Source organism: Cibotium barometz, chromosome 35 (assembly GCF_041138505.1).
Source record: "Cibotium barometz isolate CiBa-2024 chromosome 35, ASM4113850v1, whole genome shotgun sequence".
Classification (NCBI taxonomy): domain Eukaryota; kingdom Viridiplantae; phylum Streptophyta; class Polypodiopsida; order Cyatheales; family Cibotiaceae; genus Cibotium; species Cibotium barometz.
Window position 1 is genome coordinate 11,890,589 of NC_141080.1, and position 12,602 is coordinate 11,903,190.

At 40.1% G+C, this 12,602-nt stretch overlaps 1 pseudogene; it reads right to left on the minus strand.

Moving 5' to 3' along the window:
- Window positions 1-10,737: 10,737 nt before the first annotated feature.
- On the minus strand, window positions 10,738-12,400 carry LOC147618161 (chlorophyll a-b binding protein 7, chloroplastic-like; annotated as a pseudogene).
- Window positions 12,401-12,602: the final 202 nt, after the last annotated feature.

Here is a 12,602-nt window from a genome sequence, read left to right on the forward strand (position 1 = left end):
CAAAGATAGAAGTGAGTAGCTATTTATATTGCAGCATATGCTTAGTTTTATGATTGTAGACATAAGCAATCCTCGAGATATATGGAATGTTGAGTGTAGACATATATGCTTAGTTTTATGAGTGTAGACATAAGCAATCCTCGAGATATATGGAATGTTGATTTGGGTGCCTCTAACCACATGAAGAGTTATTTAGAGCTATGAAAAAATGAACAAACTAGGGTATGTGGAAATAGGTAATGATATTGTGCATCCTATTGCACATGATGCGGTAAGGTGCCATTGTCTATAGGATGGAAAAATGAAGTACATGGATTATGTACTTCATATTTTGAATATTACATAAACTTGTTCTCGGTTGGAAAGATGGTTGAGTAGGGTCTACAAGTGAGGTTAACCCATGGCTACTATGTAGAATATTTTAAGAACCAATGCCACATGGATACAAAGGGTAACAAAATTGGTAGAATTCTTACATTAGATGTAAATATGCATAAAGTGAAGGCTATAATGTCTACGCATGGTATAAGTGTGATTATAGACAAATTGGTAGAATTCTTACATTAGATGTAAATATACATGAAGTGAAGGCTATAATGTCTACGCATGGTATAAGTGTGATTATAGACATTAACATTTGGCATAAGCATATTGGTCATCGCAATATTCAGCAACTCAAAAATATACAAACCCAAAGTATTATTATAGGCTTGCCAAAGGTATGTGAAGCACATGCCATCTGGGAAAACAATGTAAGAAAGTATTTCTATATGATAGGAATGCAAGTCAAATACCATAGCATGTGGCACATTGTGATGTTTGGGGTCCAACAAAAATGGTATCAGTCAAAGGATTCCACTGCTATGTATTGTTTATTGACGATGACCAAATCAAGAAGGTGTGGGCATCACTCAAAGGATGCCACTATTGTGTTTTATTCATTGACCACCACACTAGGAAGGGGTGGGTTTACTTTATGAAAGAGAAAAGCGCAGGGTTTAGACACTTTGAGAGCTTTTAGGCTATAGTTGAGAAAGACAAAGGCATGCATATAAAAAATTCCTAAGCTCACATGGTGGATGAGGAGAATATTTCTCTAATCAGTTCAATTATTATCCTAAGAGAGCACAGGATAAAGAGGCAATTCACATGTAGCACACCTCATCACAAAATGGGATTGCAGAAAGAAAGAACATGGTAGAAGTTTCCTATGCATTGATGAATGAGAAAGGAATGCCTCATTACTTTTGGACTAAAGAAGCAATAACAAATTTAGTTTATATAAAAAATAGAACCCCCACTACAACAATTCATGTCATGATGCCTCAGAAAAAATTTACTGGTAGAAAACTAGATTTGGCACACTTTAAAGTGTTTGGTTGCATTGCATATGTATATATGACAAATGAAGTGAGAAGCAAAAAAAATTATCTTCATTGATGGATATTCCCTTGAGTACAAAAGTTATAAATGCTATAACCCCACTACTCACCGTGAAATGTGAGTGAGAAGAGAAAAAAAATGTATCTTCATTGGTGGATACTCCCTTGAGTAAAAAGGTTATAAATGCTATAACCCCACTACTCGTGAGATACGAATGAGAAGAGGGGTGGAAGCATGTTAACATGCTATTCTTTTTTACTTTTTTTAGCAGTGCTTTTTAGTAGTGCTAATATAAAAAATGGGCATGCAGTAAACATTTTGCAAATAAAATTAATATTTTTTGAAGATTATAGATAAATATTCTCTTCTTAAGAGCTTTCCAATGATGTATAACATGACATGAAATTCTGCATTGTGGGTCATCTTTGGATCCAAAAATCTTATAAAAATTCATGCTCACTAGCATCTATCAGAGACACAAAAATGTGTAGCATGTTAATATGCTTCCACCCAGTGATATTTTTTTATGAGATGAGTAGCTAGTATACTTTAAGGAGGATTCCATATGGGTCGATGTAAACACAACAATGTGGTTGTAATGAATGCAAAGTGGTAATCATATGTTCTTAGTGGACCATGAGAGTCTTCTAGAAAGTCTATTATTAGACCTTGGTATGAAAGGTTAAGGTAGAATACTAGGAACTCTACTGACACATCATTTGCTGGTACTGGAAGTATTGAAAAATTAGCAAATTCACATATATCCTCTAAGGGAAAAGAGAAGGTGGCTCTGCCTTTCATAATGCCTTACGTTTTAGCAAGTCATTCATTTGTTGATGGTGATAGTGGCTTAGAATAAATCCTTGATGAAGGGTTTGGCATCCCGAGTGTTGTTACACCAAGTGTACAAAAAGAGCCAAAGCAATCTTAACAACACATGGTAGTGATCTAGGTGTGTGTAGGTCTATGAGAGTTAGATATCTAGTGGTGGAAAAGTTAAGATTTGATGGATATAGAACACATCATCAAGCTCATATGGTCAAAGAAATATAACAAATAGAGCCCACATCTTTGAGGAGGAACTTGGACATAAGCATTAGGAAGATGCTATGGATAAAGAGATGGCTACATTGGATGCAAATGCAACATGAGAGTTGGAGATGTAAGTGGATCTATAAAGTAAAGAAGAATGCAAATGGGTCTATGAGAAGATACAAGGCAAGATTGGTAGTAACCAGGGAATAAAAACAAACCTACGAAATTGATTATAAGGAGACCTTCAGCCTGCTTGTTGCTAGGATGGCAATCATGAGAGTAGTCATTGCTATGGCTATAATTAAGAAATGTTCTTTACATCACAGATGAATATAAAGAATACATTTATACATGGCGATCGATAGGAGGTCCACATGGTCCAACCACCACGATATCGGAACCATGCACACCCATAGTTTATTTTCAAGTTGCATAAAAGCCTTGTATGGCTTGTAATAGACACCTAGAGAATGGTCAAGCAAGATAGGAGAGTATTTTATCACTTTTGGGTTTTATATATCTATAAATAGAGTTTTCACTTTTATGTGAAGAAGGCGGACAAGGGCATTGTTTAAGTAGTCATCTATGTTGATAACTTGATCATCATACGAGACAATAATGGTGACATTTATGAGGTGAAGATGATCCTAAAGAGGAAGTTCAAATTTAAGGGTTTGGGTGAGCTATGGTACTTCCTGGGGATATAGAGGTGATTAGATCCCCTCAAGGGATTTGGCTTTTTATATAGAGGCAGCATGCTTTGGACTTGCTATGCAAGTATGGGATGACAAGTTATAAGCTAATCCCATTGTCATTAGAGAAGAACATAAAGCTAGCCGCACACAGATACAGATGATCTTTAAAGGGATTTTGATTTGACTATTACTAAGCTAGATTTGAGCTTGTAAGGGAATTTCATTTACATGACTATCATTAGGGTAGATTTATATATTATAGGGAGTTTGATTTACATGACTATCACCAGGCTAGATTTGAGCTTTGTTATTAGGTTGGTGGGTCAATTTATATAGGCCCCAAGGAAGCCACACTTGGTTAGGAGGATACTCAGATATATTAAATCCATAGTATACACTATGAAATTTTTTAGGAGGCCAGAGCTTATGTACAGGTGCATGGGTATACACATGTACACTAGGCATGGTAGTATCTTAGAAAAGAGATCTACTAATGACTTCATGTTTTCTTTTAGGTGTGCTTCTATATTAGCTTGAGCAGCAAGAAGAAACCAAACAATTGCTTTGTCAAATAAAGAAGTTAATGCTCACCCTAACCCTCCTTGAAACACATCTAATGAGATTACCTCATGAACCGCAACTATAGTGAGGATCTTTCCAATGGCCGATATCGTAACCCTTGAGGTCCCCAAGCTCTACAACTCCTTGAGAAGCAATTCCATCGCATCTCCTGTGAGCGTTATCACACCACTCTGTTACACTATGTGTACTCGTCCCTCCTCTCACCTCACATTGCTCACACAAACTCACTAGCATGCATTAGAGAGAGAGATTAGCAAGAGGATTAGCAAGAGCAAGACTCTATTGCACAAGACTCTATTGCACAATGGGAGAGTATGCTTGTATTATGAGAGATATTCCCTTATATACATAGCCATAAGTGTTCACACTCACTTAAATTATGGCCAACCAAGCACTTTAGGCTCATAAGAGACCTAATGCTATTACAATGACTAATCTCATAATATATCCATGAAGTATATTACTTGGGACTTTATCCTAACTTGCTGAGCTACACGCTCTTGAAGCAGGAATAGCCTTAAGTATTCCATCGGACCATTACGAGTGCCCATCCAAGCTATAGATTTGGACACCATTGCTTCATATCTTGAATGTATGACCTTTTGGTGTATTTACCTTGACTCCGTAATGTAAGATAATGGTGGTAGCTCTTGTTAACCTTAGGAATGGATCAACATTCCCTCCTTCTGTATGTCGATTGCATCCTCATCATGATCACGTTGAAGACCTTTGTGTGGGGAGAATTGACAAGCTTGTAGATGGTTTTGATATTGAGTGATGTTCAATGATCGTTGTTCCTCCAGAAGGAATAAGAAAGGCGAGTTAGTAAATGAAAAGGTTAGTAGTTTATTGGCAATGGTGGGGGGCAAGGTTTTTTGCGAATGATTGCATCTTTATATTTTAGTGAATGTGTTTTTTTTCTTTTTTCTTTTTTGTGGCTCACTTTTTTGTGGCAATCATAAGCAAGGTTACATGTGATTTGTGTTAGTAGTAGGGAAGCTACGATATGTTAATAATGGAGGAGAAGAGAAGGAAGGATCCGAAGGAATGTAGACATAATCATCAGAATGAGATTGTGCTTCCTCATTGATTCATTGAAGTGACATTCATCATTTGAATATGCCTTCGTCCTCGATGAAGTCCCTTTTTGAGGTAGCATATAAATATCTTCACTAAGGGTTGAAGATCGTTGATTTGTGGAGAGGTTTGTAATTTGAAGGAAAATTTCAAGCGATGGGTTGTACCATTGACCAGGCTTTCGCCCACCATGGCCCCCCATCCAAAGATTTGTGGTGGAGAGGTTTGTAATTTGAAGGAAAATTTCAGGCGATGGGTTGTACCATTGACCAAGCTTTCGCCCACCATGGCCTCCCATCCAAAGATGTACCTAAAAGTTATCGATGGTGAGGCTTTGGTGCAAATGTTCTCCATTACATGAGTATGGATATGTCCTCATGGGGGAGCAGCTGCTACAATAATTTAGCCAAAGAATAGTAAGCTATAAGCTTCCTAAATATATAATGGCTATTGAAGATGGTTAGAAAAGTGTTAATGTGTGAGATAGCTTAATCCGTGATGTGGCTTGATTCATGAAAGTGCACGTTCTTAAGCCATGAAACTGTGAACTCGTGCGAGACATGAACTCGTGAGGAGATTGTAGGTTTTTTGGCCACCGTGAAGGGATATTCCTTGAAAGGGCCTAATCTCATGAGATTGCAAGTTTTTTGGCTGTGAAGGGATATTCCATGAAATGGCCTAATCCCGTGAAAGTTAATCCCGTGAAATGGTGTTTCCGTGAAAGTGCAGGCCGTGAACGGGAATTGCACCATCCACGAGGAAGATTTAAGATAAGAATGACATGAATGCATACATTGTCAATACACGATTCAAGACAGACATGAATGCAATACTATCAATTCACGATTCAATATTACTATCAAAATTTTATATGTACACATATATACAAGGGAGTCCATATGTCAAAGTAGCCCATGGCTTTAGTTACAAAAATATATATACAACCACATCCTCAATATGGAATGTGATACTATAAGTCTGAGTACTACTCAGATCCAGATGATGACTCGCTGCTCCCTCCATGATCAGATGAGCTCACATCGGTCGGAATGTCCGATGAGTAGTGCTCACGTCCACCCTCTACAGTGGCGGTGGGTGGATCATCAGTGGTAGGATCATCAGCAGGTGCAGCAGACAGCAGCTTGTGCCTGTTCAAGTAATATATAGTATATAAGTATATATATATGTAATTCAATAAACCAAAATCATTCGTTTAGAGTTTTCACGTACCTGTTGACCGTATGGTCTCATGGTCATCTCAAATTGCACGTCCGTAATACGTCCCTCGACTCTGAAGAGGGCCCACGTGTCACGTCTACTATGCCGGCGAGCATACCCAGTATCGTGGGCTGTGGGCTTCCTCCCCATAACCCATCGCTGTATCATAATCAACACAATTTGTAAGATTAAAACAATCATAGAATCAATGAAATAAGTAAACAATCAAATAAAGTGGCAAGATACTTACGAACTCTGCCTCCCATGACTCGACGTTGCCAGATCCGAAATGCGAAGATCCAATGGTCTCCATCTGGATCCGTCGTGCCTCCACATGCTACCTGCTCTTCACGCCACCCTTTGCTCATTTCTTTGCCTCCTTCCACTCGCGTTTGTGCACAGTGGTAGGTTTCTCGACAGGATAGCCACCCGCAGCTACATTTAGCCCATCATCGTATGCGAGTTTCTTAAGGTGAGATCTTTTATTACTTAAGATCTCCCTTATTCGCATCCTTTCCCATACATTCGAGAATGTCGCATGTGGGGGATCGGGGTACCGACTATGTACAACATCTATCACCTCCCCAACTAATCGGCTATTTTGATCTTTAAATCTAATAAAACAATTTCTATACAAGTTTGAAACTACCCCACCCATGTACTCCATTACCTCTTTCCTCCTCACATCCATCACTACCTGGGAGGGTGTGCGTGAGTGTGTTTGGGGATGGGGTATGTCTCCTCGGTGGGCGTGGAAGAGGAGAAGCTGCATGCCGTCTCGTCAGACTCGCAGGCATAGACGATAGTGGAGTGACATGGATACTCGGGGGCGGGGTATAGATACTAGGAAATCTAGGAGGGGGATGGACATACACGTACTCTGTAAGCTCAATTGGACCAAGATGGCGCCCAAAATGATTTAGCATCTCCATCATCCAAGTGCCATATGCAAATGGATCGGATGAAGAACCTGGATCCATGAAGAATCTGCAAAAATAAAAGTATATACATGATTGCATCAAAGCACAAATGAAAGCTAGCACAAATGCACAGTCGCATGTATACACCCGTCCAAAAATGCATGTATATGCGCGTGAACGTCTGTGCAAACAGGATACACGCAGACATATATGCGTTTCTACACGCGGTCTACGTAATTTTTTTTTTGAAAGCGACCGACCTCCGACAAATCGTCCTTATAAAAAAAGCCCACTGTCACAATCGTTCACAAAAGTACTACCAAAGAAGGACGGAGACAATCGCATAAAGAAAAGAGATAATAGCATAAAGAAATGGAAGGAAAGAGATAGGACAAAGGACAAACTGACTCACCTCTGAAAAAGTGAGTCTTCTTTATGGCTGGTTTCCTTCACCTGTGTGTGCTTCTTGTCTGCTCCTTGCACTTAGGTTTAGTGCTCTGTTGGAAGAGGCGACGACAAAGGAGAGGAAATATTAGTTTGAAAATGTTTATTTGGAGAAGGCGGGTTATTTTAGGTATAGATAGGTCATCGCGTTTATTTTCGCGTGTATAATAAATCAGCCGCATTTATACACGTAATTTTAAGGATGTAGCGACGTTTATACACGCGATTTTTAGGATGTAGTCGCGTTTATATACGTAATTTTAAGGATTTAGACGTGCTGATACACGTAATTTTAAGGATATAGACGCGCTGTTACATGCGATTTATAGAAATTTTTATACTTTCATTAAAAATTGATTATGATTTTGTGTTTGCTCTTTTGTACATACGATGTCATCAACCTCCTCAAGCAGTTCTGGTGAGGATGAGACAATGCGTCATCGTCATCGAGATGTGTGGTTGGGACAAAGGATCAAGTGTATGTGTAATCGATGTCAAGGATGCATTGTAAGAGCGTGTCGAATTACCTTGAATCACATCTCCATGATGGAGAATGGAATCACACAGGTTTAGAGGTGAGTAGATGTAAATTGATAGTATTCAAATGACTCATGGTATCCAAATTAAATTAATGGAGTTGTAATATATCTACTCTAATTGAAGCAGGATGCAGTACCACACCCTAACATGGTGCCCTATGCACGGTGAGAGCACGCAAAGTGTTGATGAGATGATGCTGGAGCTTCAGGATCTATTGTGAGAGATGAGTGGGAAAGGGATGACAATAGCCCTGCACCCCACGAAGTTGTGGAAGAGGAAGTGTTCGAGGATATGGTGCGGTATCTTTTTAGGGATGATCCCAAAGGTATGGACGATGATGATATGGAACAAGAGCATCTTTACAAGGCTTCATCGACACCGGTTTTTGAAGGGTGCACATTCTCTATTTTACGTGCTTCACTTGAACTACTCAATATACAAACAGTTTATGGATGGAGCAATGTAAGTCTTGACGCATTATTAAAGTAAGCATTCTAACTTGCAAATTTGAATTAGTGGTTTAGGGTTTAGGGTTTAGGACTAATTGATGATATTGGATGCAGGCTATTATCAACCAAAGGGGAATAGACTACCCACCTCAAGAGACATAGCGAGGTGCTATGTGACATCTCTTGGAGGATTGGATTATGATCGCATACATGCATGCGTCAATGATTGCATTCTCTTTTGTGGGACGCATAAGGAGGCTCGACATTGTCCCACTTGTGGTGAAGCAAGGTATGGAACAGATGTGAAGAGTTTTGATGTACCTCGTAAAGTATTGCGACACTTTCCTATAATTCCTTGCATCAAACACATGTTCAAGTGCAAATCCATAGCAGAGCTCATGTCATGGCATTCCTCACATCGATCGGATGATGGCATGTGGAGAATTCCCGCAGACACTCTTGCTTGGAAGCATATTGAAGATGAGTGGCCCAACTTTATTTTTGAATATATTTCATTGTTGTAAATGCATGTAGTGGGATTGTGTAATGATATATACTATAATGTACTATGAGATGGTTTAAAGAAAATAGTTTTTAATTTTATAAATGGAATGGAGTTTTTCTTAATAAAAGTCTCACGTGTAATAATGCATGTATAATTGCGTGTATATACACGCGCTGATACACGCGTTTTTGAAACCAGTATACACGCGGATTTAGATGCCAGTATACACGCGGATTTAGATGCCAGTATACATGCGGATTTAGATGCCAGTATACACGCGTTGGTAGATGCGTTTCTAAAACTTTAATACATGCGAATTTAGATGCCAATATACACGCGCCCGATACTACTCATATACATGTGCGACCATACATTCGCTCGTAACTTATCGCGTGTTTTGAACGCGTGTATGGCAGCAATGTCTTGTAGTGCTTGATGCACTCATAAGTCTCCATTGTAGATGCGGGTATTGATTCTTGAATTTGTTACTCACATGTTGTCAAGACTGCTGGTTGTTTGCTTGAACACACAAGCTCTGGTGTAGGTGCTGAACACACAAGCTCTGGTGTAGGTGCTGATGCTGAATACACGAGAGTGGTTGAGTGATTTTTTTGTTGTTGCTTGGGCCTCCATTCTTGTGTGGAACTTTAGGTGAAGGTGTTGAGGTTAAAGTCGGTGGTGAGGCTTTCTTCACATTGTTCGATTTTGGCAACCATATGACGGGATTACCATCATAGTATTCTTATTGTTGAAGCACATGCACAGGCACCCATCTTTGATGAACATTATAAATAGGTGGCTTCCTTCTTTGTGCAAGCTTAGGGGACTTTGTGATGCACTTGGGGATCCAAGCTTCGGTATTTCTTTGGTAGTACCCTTGTGCTGCAGTAGTGTTTTTGGTACCCACACTTGTTGACTTGGTGGAGTTCTTTGAGGAAATTGCATAGGCTTTTGTGGACGGTGTTGTGGAGTACTTTTCTTTTTCCTTGGCCTTTGAGTGTGTTGCATGATGAGTGGTGATCAAGGCAAGGATGCAACACAAAGATGGAAGCAGGAAAACAAGAGACTTGACATTCTTATTTAGGGCTCTTGTAGAGAGTTCCAAGTTGTAGGAGTGTGGGAGTGGGCTTGAGAATTATCCCACATGGGAAGTTTTGGGAGTTTTAGAAGTTTTAGTATAAATAGTGGCTCATTTGAGAGCTCACACACACACTTTGGGCTAAGTTCATGCAAGAGCTCCTTTGAGAGAGCTACTCTCCCTCTTCTGCATAGAGGTGAAGACTCTTCTCTCACCCCATCTACATCTTTGTATGAGATAAATCTCTTCATTGAATCAATAGCAATGTCATGAGTCTTTCTCATCATCTTCTCTAATCATTTTACTCTTATGCATGCTTTTAGTATTTCATGTTTGTGTATGTGGGCTGATTTGAAGCTTTCATGGAAGCTTGAGGCTTGAGTGTGTGCATGCTTGTAGGAAGATAGGAGTGGAGTGAGGTCTTTCTCTTTGCTTGTGTGCATAGTGATTGTGTTCCTCTTGCTTACATTTGTGAATGAATGGGTGTGTAGGAATGAGGGCAAGTTGAGCTTGTGTGTGTGCTTAATCTAGTGTCATGTGATGGTAGCCATAGGCATCTCTCCTTTAGAGGATAAGCTTTCGTGCACCTAACCGGGTTGAGTCCCTAGCGCGAAAGGAGTGCTTGCATTCCATTGGAGCTAGGCATAACCTCTATTCGCCTGTATTGCATCGTAGGGAGATAAGGGTCTTTCCATTGGCACCGCTGTGCCGGGGATACGACCTACGGTTGGTTGAGGACCCTTGGCAGCCATTACATTTTAAACATCATTAGGAGTAGGATAATTAGACTCTAAGCTATTGCAGGGAAGCGCTAGCAGGCAACGAGTTTATTGGCCAAGGTAGAGCGGGCGAAGTTTGTGGCGAGGCAGCCATTCTTGATCTCCTTAACCTTCAGCTCTGCAAAAGCCTCGGAGTCGTCAGCGAGACCCAAGGGGTCAAAGCTGCCGCACCAAGGTATATGGGATCGGTGACCTCGCCAAGAGGGCCGCCGGCGACTCTATAGCCTTCGACGGCACCCATGAGAATCACCTGGCAAACCCAGATGGCAAGAATGCTCTGAGCGTGTCATCGAACTTCACACCGTTCTTGGCCAGCAGCTCCGGGGTGACACAGCCCAGTGTGCCCAGCATTGCCCACCGCAGTGGATAACCTCTAGCTTGCGGTTCTTGGCGAAGGTCTCAGGGTCCGCCGCCTGAGAGTCCGATGGTGTCCTAGCCATAGTCGCCGTGGCCGTCATTTGAACGCGCGCCTCCCCGGCTCCCACCTTACTAGAGAGCTCATTGGCGGGCTTTAGCAGAGCTTGGCCACTGAAGACAGCAGAGGAGAGGGCGGCAGCGGCGAAGAGTGGGGAAGCGATAAGGTGCCCGCAACAGAGAAGTGGGGAGGCGATAAGGTGCCCGCAGGCAGAGAGATAAGGTGTCAGCGGCGGCGGCGGTGATTCGGAAGCGATAAGGTGCCGGATGATTAAATCAAGGTTAGTATTTTATATTTTTTTTGTTAATCTTTAATTTTTTCAAAATCTACAATTTCTATGTTTTTCGCATACTAGGCAATTTTCATGTTTTTTGCATTTTTTTTAAAAATAAATAATAATAATAATAATAATAATATTAAAATTTTAGTAAATTTACATTTTTTTAAATTTTTGTAATTTTCTACATAATTAGTATAATTAGCATAATTCGTATTTTGTGTAAATATATATATATATATATATATATATATATATATATATATATATATATATATATCTATATGTGTGTGTGTGTGTGTGTGTGTATGTATTTACACACATATTCATGTTAGTTGCATTTAGTGGTTAGGTAGGGTAAATAATAATAATAATAAATAATAATAAATTAAAAAAAAAAATCTAAAACTGGACATTGCAACGTGCTAAAAATAGCGTATGCATCTATGCTCGGGAACAATACTAGGGGGACGTAACACTAGTGCACCATCTAGGGTAACCACTCAAGGGAGCGGCACTCAATCGGTTGTTTTGGCAACTTGGAGAGCATTCTCGAGATATCTTTGGAGTCTCAAAAAGAGAGCCTCTCAAGAACCGGGAGTGATATTTCAATGGACGTAAATGAGTCATTTGGCATGAATAGACCATCCACACCCATTGGTATGGCAGATTCTGCTAATCCATTTGAAATCCCAGATGGGGGGTTGGTTGACAACATGAGACTCCATTTCTTGTATACAAACGTGCATGGATCTACAAAGATCCAATGAGCTGGTTTGTTGTTAAAATTGCAGACATTCATTCTGCGTTTGAACCAACACCATGGGTAAAACCAAGACGATATGTACATGGGTAGAAATGGAGTACATTACGAGGTCACCAAAAATCCTGAACAAGTGGATGCTTTGGGTGTACTTCAACCTAGCGCACAAGCAAAGCAGAAGGAGGAGCTTGCATCGAACCCAAATGTGCCAAGAACATTGCGCAGACCTGGTACACCCATTTCTTTACTTGAAGAATTATTTTCTGACAAGAATTGGGAGGATAGAGAAAGAACGGGTAAAGAAAAAGAGACCAAGAAAAACCCATGGGACATAGTAAAAGAAATTCCAGTAGTTAAAATCTATCAAGACGACCCAATTAAATAGGGATGTGGTAGAAACCTACTATGCAACCACTAAGCACCCGAGCTTAGAGCTTCCAGT